This window comes from Ambystoma mexicanum, chromosome 3q, assembly GCF_040938575.1.
Source record: "Ambystoma mexicanum isolate Mex_15411 chromosome 3q, UKY_AmexF1_1, whole genome shotgun sequence".
Lineage (NCBI taxonomy): Eukaryota > Metazoa > Chordata > Amphibia > Caudata > Ambystomatidae > Ambystoma > Ambystoma mexicanum.
Window position 1 is genome coordinate 326,935,075 of NC_090926.1, and position 20,478 is coordinate 326,955,552.

Sequence of the window (20,478 nt, forward strand, 5' to 3'; positions counted from 1 at the left end):
GACAGTCCCCTCCCAGACCTCGTGCACACTGAAGCCACAGATGGGTCTGTTGAAGATATCAACCTTGCAACGGACCTGTCAGAACAGCAACTGACAAACTGTTGTTTGGTTACTGGGACAGTTTGACGGTCTGTTTTCGCTGACTCCAGGTTGCGCAGATTGGTTCATCCATGATGTGGACACTGGAGACAGTAAGCCAGTGAAGAGCAGGATTCACTGGATGTCTGATAAGGTCAGGGCAAGGAGGATGTTTCCAAGATGTTGTCCCTAGGAGTGATAGAGGCGTCCCACAGCCCCTGGACTAGCCCAGTAGTTCTGGTCCCTAAAAAGACCATTGGTGGGAAGACTGAAGTTTGCTTTTGTGTGGCTCAATTATGTCATGTCAGCACTACACCTGTCGCTAAGAAGCAGCTATCACCCAACAACTACACAAGCTGCACACATATCCGGTGCACCCACACACCATTCGACACTATAACTTGATCTACGGTTCCCGAGGGCGTTCAAACTACCAGCGCTTTCAGGTCATACCAATGATATATAAAGCACTATATAAATGCCAAGTAACATAACATGAAGACAGATGCTCGCTCCATTCCTCGGGCAGAGGAGCTTGTTGACAAGCTCAGTGGTGCCAAGTACATGAGTACCTTTGACCTCACGGCAGGGTATTGGCGGTCGGCTTGACAGATGGAGCGAGAAAGAGGTCAGCATTCTCAACCCCAGAAAGACATTATCAGTTCACTGTGATGCCCTTCGAATGGAAAAATGCCCCTGACACTTTTCAGCGGATGTTTAATCAGATTTTGTCTGTTCCAGAAAACTTCAGTGTCACCTATTTAGACGACATTGCTGTCTTCAGCCACACCTGGGAGGATCATTTATCCCACCTGGAAAAAGTGCTTCAGGCGCTGCAGAATGCAGGTCTAACTATAAAAGCCACGAAGTGCCAGATAGCTCAGGCACAGTGACTTACCTAGGCCACCTGGTCGGTGGAGGTAAGAAACAACCTCTCGAAGCGAAGGTACAGGCTGTGAAGGATTGGGACATCCCCACCACACAGACGCAGGTGAGAGCCTTTCTAGTTCTCACTGGGTACTACCGGTCATTCATTAAGGGGTACGGGACCATTGCCTTGCCACTAAAGGATGTAACTTCCAAGAAGATGCCGAAGAAGATAGCTTGGACCCCCACCTGTCAAACCTCCTTTCAGGATTTAATGGATGTATTGTGCAGGGCCCCAGTTCAGAAAGTGCCAGACTATGGTCAGGAGTTCATTATCCAGACAGACGCCTGTGATTTTGGGATTGGAGCAGTGTTTGCGCAGCTGAACTCTCAAGGGGTAGAGCAACCTGTCGCCTACGTTAGCAGGCAATTGACAAAAAGGGAAAGGAACTGGGCTGCCGTTGAAAATAGAAGCTTACGCGGCCGTGTGGGCCGTAAAGAAGCTGAAACCCTACATCTGTGGGTCGCACCTTACGATCCAGATAGACCACCGGCCTCTTCGATGGTTAATGGCCATGCAAGAGGAGAACCCTAAGCTTTTGCATTCGGCAATATCCCTACAGGGATTAGATATGGACATCCAGCACAAGTCAGGCTGTGAGCAGGGAAATGCAGATGGCCTCAGGTGGTACTTTCGCCTTGATGACGAACCAGACCCTCAGTAGGGTGGTGGTTCACATGTTGAGGCTGGGGGGCATGTGAAGAATTCGACCATCCGCATGGTGAGTGTGCTTGGGCATTTTTGAAATTTTAAGTGAAATTGAATGATGGTAGATCAAGCACTGGAAAATGTGTGGGGCTAATCCGCACACATTTGTGTGCCCTGACCTTTTGTTTGACCTCTGCAGATGGTGGAAGCAATTCACATAATCAACATACTAATAGAGTATACTTCAAATAGGCCCACATGGGGCCTGGCTGCAGGACTAACAAGGGAGACAGAAAACCCCAACAACCTTTGACATGCACTGTATCAACCTGAAGCCAGCTTCGCCTCTCAGTATCAAGGGCAGTCACCCGTCATGTCTGGGACTAGGTGTTTACAGTAGGCAACCCCTGCAGGGGGGCCCTATTCAGAGGGTATGAGTATGTGATTTGATGGAGACAGAAAGTCTGTTCTCACCAGAGCTTCAACTGATACCTGCTGCTTTAATCAGGAACTACAGAGAGATAAATTAACCAGAGAGACTCATTGATCTACAACTGACAGGAAGATGGGTGGGAGCAAGTATTACATGTTTTCACCCCTTTACCTTGTTCTGTTGCAAAGCACTCTTGTTATGACCTCATGCACACAGGAGATTGTTGGTGGGGACCCAGGATTGGTTTGTTAGGGTAGCCTTAGCCTACACCAATCACTGGGGCCCATTTGGCTTTAAAAGAGGTTTGAGACCCACTTTTGGGCAAATCATCTGAAGAGTAAAGAGAAGGACTCATTTGGACGCTGGATTATGGTGCAGTCAGCCTTACAGCTTATGCCAGTGAAGGAAGGCCAGGATTTCCAAAGAGGGAAGCAAGACCCCTGCCTTAAACATCTCCCAGGGTACAGAGGGAGATACTGAATGCAGAGGACCCTCCAGCAGCTCCAGAACTGGTACCCAGCCAGCACACAGTGTGCCCTGCTAGACTCTGCAAGCAAGCTTCCTAGGTGGGAAGTGCCAGAGAGTCTCTGAACCAAACCCAGGTCGAGGCCGGTGCCTACAACATTCTCCTCAGCGTTCACCCGTCCGCCTTATAGGACGGCACAAGCCCAGTGAAGAAGCTAGGAGGCGTGCATCGACAAGCATCAACCAGCGTCTGCCCAAAGGACATTTTTTCGAGCCAGTGAAGCCCCCCGAGCTGCAACTGACTGCACCACTAACTGTTGTCACGCCACGGTCGCTAACGCAGTCCGAGATGCCACGACCAGTGCTTCAGACACACCAACTAGCACTCAGACAACAATTCCTGACCCCAAGCCGCCATGTAGACCAGCCTGAAGCTGTCTGTCCAGCCTCACTCTCTGAACTGCCTGCCTCCTGATACCCACAGCTGTTTCCCGTCTTGAACTCTGTCGTAGGTGCTGCAAAGCGCTGAGACTGACTCGACCCTGTCGAGCACCAAGAGCGCCTACAGCACGAGGTACATTGTGGTTCTGTCCCCCTGGGCCTTCCAGGAAGGCCTGTAGATACATTTTACCACCCTTTGCTCCCTGTGTGCTGAAGCCAAGTAACCTTAAACTGTTGTGATTATTAACCATATTGACTACCCTCCTGTCAGTACCCAGAGTGCATCACTTTTCTTTCTTTGAAACTGTCTGTCCTCTGTATTCCTGCACAGGGTGGATTGCATTTCGTAGTGTTGCTAGAACTCTGTTGTGATACAAATAAAGTAGATATTTTTGATGCAGCCTTGATGTGACAGTCCCTTTTATCAATGGGTAATAATTGTATTGTCGCTGTGTTGCAGCTAATGAACGATCCATGATGTTTCAGAAATAAGCCTGCCGTTCAGACCACGCTACCAAAATTGGACAAGGTCTGTTTATAATTTGCTTGTTACTCCAATCTGTTTGTGTCCCTTCTGACGTACTAAAGGTGTGGGGCTGGTTGATGGTTTAGAAACCGATATTCAAACCCTGGACCACTGGTGCCACGGAAGTTGATTCGTCACATCCTCTCCATGTGCTTTTCTTATTAACGTTGCTTAGAAAACACTTATTCGTTGTTTTTCCTCTGTGTATTTGAGTGCAGTGACTAACCTTCTTGTATGGAAAACATGCACTTCTGCACAATAAATGTCCCCAGAAGTCGAATGCCCAACCGTTATGTGCAGCAGGCGCACCTCTGGTACAGATCAGGAAGTCTACCCATTGCTAACCTTGCCCCAGTGCAAGGCCGCCCTCGGGCCCTGCGCCTCGTAGAGAGCAGGGTCACACCGGCCTCTTGAGAGTGTACACAGGTGGATAGGCGCCTGCATATTGTGCAGTTTGCGCACGCTCTGCGTCAGCTCCTGCGCTTGGTGGAGAACTGAATGCGCCCTAGATCCTCCTCTTCCCATACACTGTTCAAGGTGCAGAGCTCTGACCCCTGCAGTTAGTATTCCCCATCAATGCCCCGACAACAACCCCTACAGCAGCCTGGTATAAATAGCTGCCAGCAGTGGGAGTGCCTGTCGGCCTGATGGAGTCCAGCTGCGGGAAGGGGCCGGGCTCCAGAGGTTCCCCCACCTCCCTTCAGGGCTGAGGACTTCACAGAGAGTCAGCAGCTCAGCCAAGACCCAGGGACCGAGACAACCGAGGGACAAACCAGAGACAAGGAGACAACCTGGCCACCTGACGTCAGGGCACGTCGACGTCATTCGTGGCGCTGGGGCTTCTGTGACGAGAAAAAGCACCGAGGCCGGGGGCACGACCTCACAGGTTAGCGACAAAATGTACAGCATCGATATTATCTCGAGGACTACAGTACAATCTTATTATGCTAATGCTGTGGGAAGGGCACGCTATATTGCATACATCCTATGTTAGTTTGTGTGAAAGGGGTAAGTGAAAGGGATAATAAAGTGCTAAAAGGGGTTTAGAGACTCCTGTATCTCTTTCACAAAGAACATGGAATGGTCCATCTACTGGACAGGAGAGCTTTACAAACTAATTCCCCAAGCGCGCACCAAGGCCACCAGCTGGGGGGTTTGCAGGAATGGGGACCTGTTATAAGGCTATGGCCCACGCAGGAAAGTGCTGAACATGAGTACATTCCAGCTACGCTTCAGCCCCAATTACTTACACTCCCGGGTTTTAGAATTAGCCGGTTCTTTCTGTTGGCAAGGTTTAACCAGCTGCCCTGCTTAGCGGGCACAGGCGCGCGCCTGGCTATGCCCAGGCATGAGAGAATGGGCCGCCTATGCCAAGCGGACAGCGAATTAGAAACGCTGCCCATTAGCAGCACGCGGACAACATCGATGTTTTGAGGCAGATGCATGGCGGGCTCTACGCCGGCGTCAACGACTGCAGTCATGAATATCTGGGAAGTTGCCCTTTCCTTGATAACGGACTGATCTGAATTTACTATGAACGACGCGTGAGTTTTATAGTAAGAAGGGCAGGATTATCATTTTTTAAGAACGATGTGCAATTAATGCTGTGTGGATTGATGTGCGCATTCATCCCGTGATTGTTCGTTTATTTATTTATTTATTGATTGTGCATGCGTAGGGCGCTTATACATCAAGTACATTGTGCTTCAAAGGGGCGTTGCTAATGTTAGCGCTATATATCAACGTGCGAAGTGTAAGAAATGGATGTGTGTGGTAAAGTGAAACGCTTTTATTGTAAGAGCTATGAATAGGAACGATAACACTTGTATCACGCGATCTTGTGTCGATTTGTAATGTGTAGGCTGTTGTGTTCATTCGTGTTGAAGTATTGCAATGACTTGCTGCTAAATCATTTGTGTGATGCTGACGTGTGTAATGAATTTGAATGATGGTGTGAAAAGCTTTTGCTGAAGCACACCAAGAACTTAATAAAACAAGAATCATAATGTTTATGGTGTTCCCTTAGACGCGGCAATATGGTTGCATTGCACACCATTGCACGTGGCACCCTTTGTAAAGCTGCGGGGATACACACTGCGGAGATGATGTGTATTCGGCACATGGCGGCGGTGCTGTGAGTTGTGTATTCTGTAGTAACGCAGTTTGCTGAAGCACACACACCGTTCTGTTTAGTGTGCGTTTTGGAAGCACGCATTAAGTTAGCACCATAACAGCGTTCACATAGCCAGAGGGCCAGAGCGCCCTCCCTTCTTTCACCATCACCCGCAGGTGTCACTTCAACCCTTGCCCTCCCTCCCTTCACCCAGCCTCCACCTCGCGCGACCCCTTCCACTTCGTAGAGTGCACCTTCCATGCAGGCAGGTAACACATCAGCGAGTGTCGGGATTAATGAATTGGATTCGCCATATTGTAGCAATGCGTTCCCTGTGCTCTCTGGACCCGATTCCTGGAATTTTTTGCACGGTTCAAAGTGGCTTTGCACGGCTGAAAAGTGTCTTTGCTCTGCCGACACAAACCCCGGTTCACGGAAGTGTGCAAAGTGTATTTTGGCAGTGCAAAGTCATTTTGAACTGCAAAAAGGACCACTTGAACTGACTTTGCACGGTAAAAATACACTTTGCACAGTTCCATGAATCAGGGTTTGTGTCGGCAGTGCCAAGTCACTTGCACCGTGCAAGAGTTTGGCACACTGATTTGGCACACCATAGTCAAGTTGTGTACACGCTCCGGTATTGCTGGGGATTTTGCACACTGTTGTACTGTTGGGTGGGGTGGGGGCGTCGGTGCATTAGGGACTGGGCATCCACACACACACCCGTACACTGGGAGCAGGCTTTGCTCCCAGCACCTCCGCTTTTAAAAGGAGAGGGTGGGATGCCAGTTCAGATGGATCCTTCTCTCCACACCTGATGACGTGGACCCGTGACTCATGTCTGTAGCCCTAATGTATGTGCTCCACGCACAGGTATGCTACGTGTGCCCATCACGCCACCTGTTATCTCTCGAGTCGTTGCCCATGTTTGTCCCTCTGCCGTCCTCCCCCGTGGCAGGCTCCTATTCCCCCTGGGAAACTGGGGGCTGAGAATGGAGTTCCTCCGAGCCCCAGGGTCCTCACACGCGCTCAGCCACCCCAGATGCGCAACACGACCCGTGTCTGTCCTGCGGCACTGGGGTTTCATCTCAAGGTCTCCCTGAGGCTTTGGCGGCCATGTTTGTCCCAGGGAGGCGCTCCCGAGGCTTCCTGCCACACAGTCCCGGTGGTCACGCAAGTGGAAGTCACACAGTCCCTCCCTGTGCAGTTATGGCGTTGGCTCCAGATGATACTGTTCTGGCTGGCACGCGTCTCTGCTCCCCACCATTGGCAGATACTGAGTGCAGACCCATACGCTGGGCCTGGCCAGTCCGTCTCTTCACTGTTGAGTGCTTTTGTGTCCACGCTTCAGGTCGCTGTTCCATCAAAGTCTCTGTTCACCGGTTCACACACAGGGAATCATTCTGGCTGGGCGCGCCGTGGCCGTTGCTCACCTGTGTACCAGGTGTTCCTGGCACGGTTGACGCTTAGGGATGGATTGCATGCAGCGGTGCTCCGCAGGCGACACACATGAGCCATCTTCCCATCATTCTCTCCAGGCATGTTCATCCGAAACTGTAAATTGGCACAGGGGTCAAGTCCTAAAAATAAAAGTGGGGGGACTCATATACCAAATGAATGTAGTGACACCAGAAATTAGCATCTCAAAGTGCCCTCTAAAAAAAGTGGGGCGACTCCTGAAAAAAGTGGGGGACTCCGTCCACCCACGTGTACCCTGGACTTGAGCGCTGCATTGGCACGCCCCTCTGGCACGGGCCTTATTATGGGGTCAACCCAGTGCCGGCCTTAATGGCGGCAGCGCCCCCAGGGCAGAAAAATAACAATTTGGCACCCCTGGTCAATTGGAAGTGGTGGGGGTTGGAGGCGCCAAATGTTTATTCTTGGTGGTGGAAGAAGCCGCGGGCGCATTAACTACAATAGGGTGCTGTGGCATGATGATTATCTCTCCACTCCCTCACCGGAGCAGGGAGTTAATCACTGCAACAGGGTGATGATGCAGGCATCAGCGCCCTGTTCTAATGAAAACCGCCCACTTCCGCGTCCCAGCAGGGAGGTCGTTATCTCAATAGAGTGCCAGCACCCTATTGCTGTTAAATGTGCCCGTACACTTCTCCCACCACGCCAGCTCGGGGTAGCCCTTGAAAGGCTCCCCCGAGCTGGCGCCCTGGGGGGCTAATAGCAGCCTTGCAGGCTATGGTGCCCCGTGCGGTCGCCCGGCCCGCCCTGTGGTGAGGCCAGCCCTGGGTCAACCACATGCCTTAATTCCATGCTCGCAGCATACCTGAGAGCGCAGCGTAGACCCCAAGCCTTAAAAAGCCTAGGGTGAAGGCCTCAGCCTAGACAATTGCCTAAAAGCAGTTGTTATGATAAGAACATTTCCTACTTTTCAACTTAGCTAAAGGGCTGAGGTTGGAGTGAGAGATGCCACAGCCATTTTATCCTATCATTGAAATCCTGAGGCTGTCTTAATAAGTATATATGGTTTATGTTTACAAATAGGTTCATGTTGAGTGTTTTGAAAATTACGTGAGCACCAAGGCCAGTGTGTATTGTGTACGTACTGATTTATGCATGCATCCCTTTATCAAATATATATTTGTCAAATATAAAGGTCTGTGGTCATTCTTATGTTACCAAATACTCTATTATTTCATGCAAAACAGCCAGGAACCCTCATTGGTGCCTTTTGTCCCCTTCCCCTTTCTCACGGGGGTTTTTCAATGAGAAATAATTCGAATCGTTAGTCTAATTTTTGATAATGTGCTATGTCTTGCAAAACACATGTAGCATTCTGACTATATTATATGCTGGAAGTCATTTTTAGATATGGACATTGTGACATTTAAAAAAGACAGTTTACAATGTTTTTATAACTAAATAATTTCCTTATTAATAGTTACTTTTGCCAAGAGGCCCCATTTTCTTTCTCAAAATGTCCTTCCTTCTTGGTTAGGAGAATGCGCATATTAAACTAATGCTCTGTTCTTCTGTGAGCACCCAGGCAATATTTACTTTGTGCACTGATAGGTTGGGAGGGCTTCTGAATCTTGGCATTAGTCACAATACGCACACACACTACTAATTAACACAACTAGAAAATAAAAAAAATGGTTGTAGACATTACAACATGGTTCTCTGGTCCCATTCAAGGTCTGTCAGAACCCCATGGCACCCCCTGCAAAGACTGTCAGCATTCCCCTCACTGCCCCCCTGGATGGACCAAGGGTCCCTCACTGTGACAGCAATATTCCTGCAGAACACATCCACAATGACAAAGTATGTCTCCAAATACCAGGACAAACCGAATTTTAACCAATACAAACAGTACCCCTCCCTCCCTGATACTTCCGGCAGCAGTGGATGGGGTGGAGCAAGTAATGTGTTAGATGGGGAGGGGTGGTGGAGAGGCTGTGGTGCAAGTTGTCTGCAGAGGCAACTCCTTCCCCAGATGGAACCTTGATAAGAATGTACCCTTCGGATGACTGCTCTGAGCAACTCCCCCGATAACAGAACCAAAGAACAGCGCAAGGCACATTTTAAATTGTATTCAATACGACAAAGTTTTAATGGCATCATTTGCAGCTGGGCAAATAGATTATCTAATTCAGATGACCTTCCAAATAATGCGACATTACAAACTGGAGAACTTCCTAACCCCCACTCCCCCTATCCGTCCCCCACACCCCCCACACTACTGAAGGGCAGTCCTACTGTTGTGTTGGAAGCCACTGTCAAACTGTAGCACTACTCGTATGCTGACGGGACATGATATCTTGTTTTTTTTATTTTGAAATTCTGGCCACTCTATTTTTACAGTTCTGCCTCCTTCTATCATCCTCGCCTTTTCAAAAGCCAGCGAGGTTCCTTACCTCGCCAGGCCACAACACAAAAGCTTACTAACACACAGCAAGACTCTCAGGACAGGAGGGGCCATGTACCCCTGCTCAGCGCAGCGCCCCCTTGCCAAGTAGTAAAGTGGAATCGGCTGCAATGTGAAGCCGTTTCGGAAATGGGGAGCGTTTGAAGTTGGGAGTTAATAAAGTGTAAGTGCGTCAGCTCCGCACAACGGGTGCTGCCCGCCATCAAGTGGGGAAGTGTGAGGGTTTTCAGCTCAGAGCAGAATCCTGATGCTGTATTACCAAATAACGGAGCACCTGTAAGCTACCTCCTGCTTAACAAAGCAACTGCGGCCTGTCCACCCACAATCTGAGTCAGTGTGTATTTCAGGGGGGTGGTAGTGGGTGGAGGGCATGGCAATGGAAAAATGTGGGGAGGTATACGCAAGGAAAGCCAAGGGGAAGTGGAAATGAGGCATGCCAATGCAGCGGGGGGGGGGGGGGGGGGCAGTGTGCGCTGCTGCGGCTAAGAAAAGAGGTGGCTCAACGAGGCTCTCACACTAGAGCACTGACAGGCAAGAGACAGGGAGTGTGAGAGCACCTCATTTGTAATGTGTAACAAGTCTGCAGAATGTGAACAGTGAGCCAAATTCCACACTGTGCAGCATGCATTACTGCAATATCTCACCGACACCCCCTCAACCCCCCCCTTCCGCCTCCCACCCCAAAGAAGTACAATGTGAACTCTGCTCGTCACTTATTAGCAACATGTTAGGAACAGTGTAAAAGAAATTCAGATATAAGTGTCCCGTCCTCCCGAATCTCAGAGAGGCCTCCACCCTAAGCCTAGCAAATCACACGGCGCCTAAACACGTGTCTGGCAAGCACCTGAAATGCACCAATCAAACCTCCTTCCAAACACAAAGCTCCCAAACAAGTGTCATGCACCGATCATGACAGCATCCAAATGAGCATCACCCTGCAGCCTGTGAAATGCACACTTATGCCACTCCCCAAATGCCATAAACCATCACCCTGCAGCCTGTGAAATGCACACTTATGCCACTCCCCAAATGCCATAAACCATCACCCTGCAGCCTGTGAAATGCACACTTATGCCACTCCCCAAATGCCATAAACCTTCGACACTTTGGCCGAATGCGTTTTTGCAGATTCTCCCCACCCCCCACATTTTATGTGGCAAAATGCATATATTGTTAAGTGAAGTGGGGTTAAGGTATTTATGGGGCAGGGGGTAGGGATATGGGTAGAAAGGAGGTGCAGGGGATCTCCCCCCCACATTTTGCTGCAAAAAATGTGTACAAATCGGTAAACAAAAGTCGGCGAGAAAAACGCTGAAATGGTTCATAAACCCCAATAAACTGCCTGAAATGCAGCAATCCCAATGCCCTACAAATGAATGCAACAAACCACCTGTAAGGGGACAATTAAACCACTCCCCAAAATGAATACAATCAAATACTTGAAAGGCAGCAATTACGCGACATCCCAACTATATGCAATCAACCAGTTGAAAGGCAACCATCATAGCACTCCCAAAATAAATATAATTAATTAAAACCATACTACAACTCAAATCATTGCAAACACTTGAAATATAGCAATCATAATTAGCCTAGTAAACTACTTAAAAGGCAGAAATGACAACAGTCCAACTACATCAACCATACCACTCCCCAAAACACGACTGTCGACTATTTGGATTGGAGCAATAAAGGCACTCCTCAGATATATATAATACAGAATACTACAAGGTGATGTATTGGCACCACAAGTAAGACACACATTCTTTCGGAGGTGCATGGGGTACATAAAACTCCAAAAGTGCTCATTTTGGATTTCAGCTTTTTTTCTGGGAGTCCCATGCACTGCAGTACATCCCTGTGGAATAACGCCCTGGTCGCACGGAGAGATCCGGACCGGCACTCCCTGCTCGGCAAACCGTCTGAAGACTTACCCCTTCAAGCTCCCCTTCATTGCAGGGACCTAGAACGGGAGGGCGTCCATGACTCTCTTATTGCAATCATGAGCCGGTGCCCTGTTTTATAAGCACTTACCACAGCTGCACTTATGTTAATACATGTTTTGCTCTTGCGCTGCACTTAACTGTACCCGAATGTTCGAAGGTTTTGAAGGTTAGAACCCCACTTCTCCATTCTGTACCCCAAGCGCTACAAAGCGACTGCGCTTTCAGGGTGCTGCCTAACAAGAAAGCAAGAAAGGAGAGAAAGCAGAGAAAGCAGAGAAAGGAGAGAAAGCAGAGAAAGGAAAGAAAGAAAGAAAGAAAGAAAGAGAGAGAAAGAAAGAAAGAGAAAGAAAGAAAGAGAAAGAAAGAGAAAGAAAGAAAGAGAGAGAGAAAGAAAGAAAGAGAGAAAGAGAGAAAGAAAGAAAGAAAGAAAGAAAGAAAGAAAGAAGGAAAGAAGGAAAGAAGGAAAGAAGGAAAGAAGGAAAGAAAGACAAGGTTACGTTATGGCCTGGATCTTCTTCAGTGAACTTCATGGATATATTTTGCTGTTCTCTCTGCTCATTCTGGTCGGTGTCTACATGCAAAGACTTCCTTATTCACCGAGAATGTGCAGAAATAAGTGCCCCAAGTGTTTCACAAACACAATAAACAACTTGAAAGGCTGCACTCATACCACTGCCTAAATAAGCATCACACGCAACATCATACACAACATGGCTGGGATCAATAATACCACTCCCCAACTAAGTACAACACATGAATGGAAATGCAGCAATCACACTACCCCCAAAGAAAAACAATAAACTACTTGAAGGGGAGCAAACACACAACTCCCAAAATAAGTGGCATCACCTACCTGAAAGACAGCAATATACTACTTACCAAATAATTACAATAAATACTTAAAATGGCAGCAATCACACCACTCCTCAAAGAAAAACAACAAATTACTTGAAAGGAAGTTATCATACCACTCGCCAAATAAATTCAATAAACTACTTGAAGGGAAGCAACCGAAGCACTGCCAAAACAAGTCGAATAAACGACTTTCAATAGATCAACCACACGGCTTCACAATTAAGTACAATAAACTATCTGAAGGGTAGCAATAACAACATCCCCTAAGTAAATACATTAATCTGCTTCACAGGCAGTAACAGACTCCCTTGATTAATATGTTTTCATCCCTTAAAATACAGGAATGCTGGCCTGCAGCGTGAAGAAAATACTACAGTGCAATCAAGTAAGCCTGTCCCTCTCCACTTAAGGGAATATTTTGACGTCGCTGGTATATTTATGCCCGACTGATTACTCACAAGAAGAAAAGCCCTCTGCTAATTTATAGATTCAATATTTGACTCTATGCAGCCAGGCCATCCCCTACACCCATGGTCAACAAATCATTCTAATCGAGATAACTTTGAAACACTTGTGTATAGGCGCGTTATAAATACCATATCATATCATATCATATCTGCAAACAATGAGTGCAATTAAGCATTGACATTTTCTTAGACATAATAGCAGCCTCTATCAATGTACTTTTATATACTTGTGGCAGTGAAGCATTCTTCTAAATAATTGTTTAGCCGTTTTAAATGTATAAGTAAAAGCATCATTATTTGCGAAGCTTTTCATTTCCATTCTACTTGAATAAACATTACCTACCTAAGGTCACTTGCACTTCTCGACTGAGCAGAGACCTAGTTTTCAAAATGAACATACATTCCATTATTGCATTATGTCAACATGCAGTTGCATTTCCCATCTAGGTTCTGAAGCCACGTGTATTTGCATTTTTCCCCCACACCTCCTATATATCCAAGACACTGACAATCCTTTGATTTTCAGGATAAAATTCTAACCTGGTCAGTCCAAAGGTGAGCATTCTGTTGTATGACAGCGTCAGAGGATACCACCTTGGTGAGCAGTCAGTCATCAGATGTTTGCAGGCACCAGAGGCGTTGCTGGGGTGGGGGTGGGAGGGATGAGGCATCTATAGCCCTGGGTCTTTTATTTGTAGCCCTGGATAGTGTTACACCCCGACCTTCGCCACATCACACTCCCCGGTGTCTGCCCCGTGCCTCTTCAGTCTCCCGCGTTAACAAGGACAGTTGGGGAGCTCTATGTAAGGCCAGAAAGAGGGACAAGAAAGTGGTTGCTCTTCATAAGGGGCTACGGCGCCGTCATGCACCTTTTTTCTCACGGTGGCAGCTGCCATGGAGAATAGCTGCAACAAACTACATTTCCCAGAAAACCTGCCATGGGTTGTAGTTCCCGGCATTAATACGGGAGCCTCGTTTTCGATTATGTCCCGCCTCCTTGTTGTATTTAAACCACAGCGGTTTTCAGAACGCCGCTTCTGTTTATAGTTACAACCGGCATTTTCTGAAGTGCAACTTTCTGTACCTTAATTCCGGAAGTCTCCTGTTTTCTCCGTGTACCGACCTTGCCTGCACACGGACTCCTACATCTTGATTCTACTTTGGTATTATTTGCAGTCCGCCAGTGTACCGACCTTGCCTGCACACGGTCTTCTAATTCCTGATCCTGTCTTGGTTTTGTTTGCTGACCGTCCGTGTACCAGACCCCTTGCCTGCTCCTGGATTGTGATTTTGTTGTGTTTGCTGACCGCCCATGTACCAGACCTTTTGCCTGCTCCTGGACCCCTGGTTTAAGACTTTGCTACTGCTACTTCCTGTATGAATACCATCTCTCACTTGGCCACGGCATCTTGAACCCATTCCTCACAGTGCTTGCGTTCTTCTGGGGAATAACACTGGTAAGAACAATTCTTCATTTTGGAATCCTGTCTTCATCGAACTGTTACCTCATCTTTGGATAACATTGCTTCATTTCTAAAGTGCATTTTGGAACGCTTTGCTGTGGTGCACCATCCCGAAACCAGTGCGACCCTCGTTCCGTCCGGGGATAGCTACCCTACTAACCTTCCTTTTTTTTTGTTTTATACTTTCGTTGTTGCCCAGGATTCTTTGCACTACTCTTACCTCCCCCAGTGGTAAAGTATATTTCCTTGATTACCATCATTGGGCAGTTTACACATTTAGCTAGTATCTAAAGTCTCTTCTGCTTTATAGGTTGCTCCAGGTCCTTTTTTGTGGCTTAAGGGGAACTCACTCAGGTACTCTATTAAGGGTAATAGTCTTGGGGAAAGCCAGGATTGAATCTGATAGAATATTCATCTCTTGTCTTTTCTTTACCGCTGGGTCCGTGGCGGTGTGTTCTTTCTCCCCGCTCTTTTGATTGATCGGTCCCCTTGTCTGTATAGTTCAGCAGGTGGTCATATCAGTTTAAAGAGTTCATTCCCTCACAGAGAGGAGGCTCGGGTGGAGGCTCCAACCCAAGCTCTTCAAGCAAATCCCCAGCACAAGAGGATCGGTCTGTTTTTACACACTCCCCATACCGGTGAGTAACAGATAGAAGCTCAGGGTCTTCAACCAAAAGGCTAGCTAGCCCCGAGTCCCGACAGTCACGTCCTTAGCGTAGACCCGGATCTTTTCCAGACCTAGCAACGCCTCTGGCAGGCACTGTTGAACCAGAGCACCAGAGAATATCACCATAGAAAGCATCGATGAGAGGTTCCTGAGGACTATTGGACCATGGTGCCAGAGAATATCACTGTGGCAAACGTTCATGAGATGCCCTCAGGCAATGTTGAGCCAGATCAACAGAGAATACTACAATGGTAGGCATTCACAATACGGTGGTAATTCGGCACAGTACAAAGGCATAGTTACGTAACATAGCATAACGTATGGTACCTGGGACTCTGGGACATAGATGAGCATTCATGAGATGCACCGACAGGCTGCTGCATCGCAACGCCAGAGAATTTCACCATGGTTATCAAGCCCTTCACAGAAAGTAAACTTCAAAGTGTAGTGATGCTGAGGAACGGGCACTCTGCGCTGCCCTTGTGGCTTGGCACACTAAATTAATGATGCAGGTTGCGCACACAATACTAATGTTTCAATGGGTTTGGCCAACTACAGCAATATTCTAAATTTGACGAGCTGATTAAGCGTGCATGCTAATCACAGCGTGGTAATGTTTGGAGCACTGTAACAATGCCTCTATAGTTTCCGAATATCCTGTTCCTACAGAGCACTTTATGCTATATTCTTTTTGCTATCACGCACTGTCTCTGGAGGATAGCTCAGCGGCAAGGTGCTCGCCTTGGAAACAGGACGACACGGAGCAGCACAGGTTCAATCGCCGGGTCCGCGCTCAGAAACCTCTGGGTATATAAATGACCTATCATGTTAAAGCTTGGTAGTACTGCCCAATTTAATGGCGCTCAATTTATCAAATAGAAAAGGATGAAGCGTTGAGTCACAAACGGACATGATATCTGAGACAACAGCTTAACTTGCTGATGTTTCCTACTGCTTAAATGGCACAAAGCAGTAATGTATCAGTGCGACATTGTAGAAATGATGTGTGTTGATCACACTTATAAAGTTGTAGAGTTGTTTCCTTTAAGTGCCAAGGACGAGTATACTCGTCCTTTTTACATAGACTTCAACAATAGCCTGGCACTTAAGAGGTAATGGCCTGGGTGTGCCACACTTTAATAATTTTGTGACTTTAGAACTACACCTTTACAATGTTATATTTATGTGAGTGTGAAACAATATGGCAATGTTGTGGGTTGAAACAAGTATTTATCTTGTCGTTTTTTTAATGGTATTTGCTGGCCTGGTTACCAGGAAGAAGAATCAAGCAGAGGGTTTTGCACATCTGTCTTAACTTTTCTTATGGCCAGTGCAGGCAGCGCAATCTCCAGGAAACTATGAGCCAGTCTCGCCAGCCCTCGGCTCACCTTTGGTAGCGAAGCCAAACAGCAAGGTTGATGCTCTGCAAGAGATGGTGGAATGGCACGAGGTACAGGCATGAATTTACTAACACAATGGTGAATAAATAACACACGCCTATGTGATGAATCCTGCAGTCATCACTGATCCCCGGCCTAAAGCCTCCTCCCATGTGACCAGGTCAAGGAAGCTGCTACCTGATCCTGACCCTGGGGGTGGCATTCTGAGTGTGGATCACATGGGAGGAGACGGCTGCCAGTGGAGAGTGGTTTATCCACAGGGGGAGAAGAGGTACAATTCTCCTTGTTGTGAAGAAAACCCCTCAATTCCAGAGTTCTTGATGGCTTGCTGCTATTACTCAAAACCATCTGATGGTAAAACTCTGAAAAACACTTTTAAACAGAACCCTATTCAATCTCCATATGTGAATGATAAACATCGAGTATATGAAACATCTGATAATTTTAATTATTGTATTTCAAACACAATTGTTCAACAATGTGATCCAAAATAATTTGTACTGGGACGAGGAGACACAAGGAGTTCATATGGAGGAAATGAGACTTTAAAACCAATGTGTAGTCTAGTTGTTGTCGACATTTAAATACCCCGGTCAGCTGTGGAAAAGGAGACGACAGAGAGAACATAAGAAACGAAGGAAGAGAGAGGAAGCTTGCAGAGAGCGCAGAGCAGGAAGAGTGATCAGTGGCAGAGGAAGACCTACGGTGGACTGTGGGGAGAATGAGAGATGCCCGGCTGAAGCAGTATGGTGTCGCTCAGGACTGGAGGAGAACTCGGGGGGAGAGAAAGAGCAGACGATACACAGCAGAACTTTGACAGACGCGGTCCTGCAAGGCTGTGCCGTCTTGGCAGCGGAAGCCAGGAGAGCTGACGTGGAGACTCAGAGAGGCTCTGTCCACACAGGGAAGATGACCACTCGCAAGCACATCTCAGCCGCTGCACAGTGTACCGGTGAATCAACCTGCTATTGAAGGGGGCCCCATTGCATGCCAACATGCTAAACAGCATTGTGACAGTACTTTTGATTACCAACCAAATATAATTGAACGGAAAAGCCAAATATGGTGCAATTTGGTGCAATATTATATGTCAGTTGGGGAAAACCTGTGACCAGCATTGTCACAGCCAAAAGACATTGCCCAAAGAGCAACGGGGGCAAATATGGTGCAATTCTCCTTACTTAAGCTGTCAGTTGGGAGAAACATTGAACCAACATTGCCAACAGCCAAAAGAGATTCTAAGAGAAATAAAAAGGAAACATTTGTACATTTCTCCTGACATGAGAGGCCAGTTGGGGCAGACCTGGAACAAGCATTGCCAAGAGTCAAGAGACCTTAAGTCAACAAGGGTTGTGCCACTGCAGAGGTGCAACTGTTTGAATATTTAAGAGGAGAGTGAATGTTGCAGAGAAGCCTGATAACGGTAACAGGTAGTGAAACCTTTTTGGAAAGAGATGTCTGTCAGGAGAGTACACCAGGGGATCTAAGTGAACCAAAAGGGGGATATTCCTGGCAGGAGAGTAAACCAGGATGTCAAGAATTTGTCAGTTTAAGTTGAGAAGTTTCCTGGCAAGAGAGTGTACCGGGAAGCTTATTTTGTGTTTTAAGAAGAGACATGGTCATATTAGGTTCTTGTTTCAATTGAACAGTTGGTCAACTTTGAACAGACATGCTTTTTTCCATACTTGAATCATTCTTCCGAAAAAGACATTTGCTGTGCCATTCTGGAAAGTAGTAAAGACTTTTCCTTGCTTTATCTAAACAAGCGTGATAAAAACAACCCTTGTTTTGTCATATTGAGGAAAGTATTAGGTGGAATTACAGGGCTCAAGTCGAGGGTACACGCGGGGGGGCGGAGTCCACCAACTTTATTCAGAGGGTGGACTCAGTCCCCTCTGGCTATAAGAGAAACATTGGAGGTCTTCTTCACATTTATGCACTATATAACATGATGAAAAATAAACAATTTATGGTGAAATGTCCCATTTCGGTACTGCAAGTCCCAGGGAAAACATTTGTATCGGTTCTTGGAGTTTAAAACATGCACACCTTTTAACGTTTTCAAAAACACTATTAGAAGAAAAGATCCTCTCTAGGTTTTGTGTGTGTTGATTTTATGAAAGGCATTCGTTCTGTGCAATTTGGGTGGTTATGCAAAGCCAATTTACTGAAATGTGCATATTTCGCCTTGGTATGCTAATTTCTGGCAATGCCACACCCCATTGCGTTTGTTGATGAGTCCCCCACTTTCATTTTTAGGACTTGACCCCTGGGTGGAAAGGACATGTGTAATGCCTTTAAGAGACTGGTCTTGCTACAAGAGCATTCTGAATATCTTACCTGAAGTACTCCAGGTGAAGAGAGCCAACCCTGGATACAAGAAGTATTAATGTTGAAGTTATATGTTTGAGTGCACTTTTATATTAAGATGAACTCTGAAACATTGACCTTGCACTGTTTGCTTGTGTATGTTAGTGTGAGGGTTAGAGTTAGTTTGGACACAAGGTCATCCTGTTTTAGTTTTGATTTCATAGAAAGGGACATCGACATTAGGATAAGGAAAGTTAGATCTTTATCCATACCCCCTTTTTCTGTTAATAAAATGACTAATAATGAGAAAAGTATCTCTTTGTGTCCTCCTCTCATTGCTGACCCCTCACACCAGCCATGTATTATTTTTAAATAAAAATAAGGACTTCAAAATGAGAAAAGGGACAGCAGTAAAAAAAGTTAAATAGGGGTCAGAAGAGACATAACCATAAAAAAGATATGAGTTGAACAGTGGCCAGTAAACGGAGATGGTTGTCCGGGCTATGGAAGTCCACACACTGCTGGGTGCTTCCTTTAAGTTTCTGCATCAGGAGTGCCATGAGCACCATTCATCCTGCAGTGGTTCTATACTAGTTCACTGCCACCATTTTATAGTGGACTGTTTGGCGGTCGCAATTTCATCATTGCCATGTAATCGTTTCTTGTTTTGTCTAATCGGGGGTCCCCCCATAACCACCTACCCCCTGGCCTGTTCCCCTCCTCCCATATCTACATACATATAAATCTTATGTCGTGCTGATCAAATTGCTACTACCAAACAGTCCACAATAAAAACTGTGTAGGTGCCACCATTGCAGACCCACTCTAGTGAAGCTGTATGTTTGACAATCTGTAAGAGCTGTGGCATTGTGTTGCATGTGGAAATACGTTGTAACCTTTCAGTATTGAATGTGTTCTCCACCCACATCGAACAAATCCAGTAGGTTGGACAGTGGACTGGACACACATTATACGAATGGAGCCTATTTGATACACAGTGATAAAGGTGTGTGTGTGGCCAACTGTAGCAATGTCTTGGTTTTAGTTGAATGCAGTAATCCACTGTGTTGGGCACACTGTACTCATACTGTGGGATCGGCATGCTGTTGTAGGTATATGGTAGCTGGGCAAACTATGGTAATGTTATGTTAAGGGCTTTCACAGCGCTAAAGTAAGATGCATACAAGTGGCTGAATAAGTACTGATTTAGAACTAATGGCAGAAACCGCCATTATCTCGAAGGCAAAGGGGTATGTGTATTTTTGGAGATGAAGTGGCAACAAATTCCAAAGAGAGAAGGAACTCCATGCACTACCCATCCTGCTTGGCTCCGCTGTGTCTAGGTACTCCATGAAGTACCAACCCTGCTTGGCTCCACTGTGTCGAGGTACTCCATGCAGTACCCACCCTACTTGGCTCTGCTGTGTCTAGGTACTCCACGCAGTACCTACCAACTTGGCTCCCTTCTGTCTTGGTACTCCATGCAGTACCCCCCGCTTGGCCCCTTTGTGTTTAGATACTCCATGCAGCACCCACCCCTCTTGGCTACATGGTCTCTAGATACTCCATGCAGTACCAACCCAACTTGGCTCCCTTCGGTTTCTGTACTCCATGCAGTACCCACCCCGCTTGGCTCCACTGTGTCTAGGTACGCCAAGAAGTTCTCACCCCACTTGGCTCTGTCCGGACTCGGTACTCTATGAAGTAATCACCCGCTTGGCTCCACTCTGTCTAGGTACTCCATGCAGTACCCACACCACTTTTCTCAGCTGTGTCTTGATACTCCATGCAGCACCCACCCAACTTTGCTTCCTTCGGTCTTGGTACTCCACCCCACTTGACTCCACTATGTCTAAAT

General features: G+C 46.9%; 2 protein-coding genes across 2 annotated transcripts in view; one reads left to right on the top strand and one right to left on the bottom strand.

The window, feature by feature from the left end:
• Positions 1–20,478, bottom strand: part of LOC138582540 (uncharacterized) — a 182,933-nt gene that overhangs the window by 101,117 nt on the left and 61,338 nt on the right. The window lies entirely within an intron of this gene.
• LOC138582539 (matrix metalloproteinase-21-like) overlaps positions 3,866–20,478 on the top strand; it is a 205,475-nt gene continuing 188,862 nt past the window's right edge. Inside the window, exon 1 of the mRNA XM_069653910.1 lies at positions 3,866–4,405. The gene's annotated coding sequence lies outside the window, so the exon portion shown is untranslated. The remainder of the gene's footprint in view (positions 4,406–20,478) is intronic.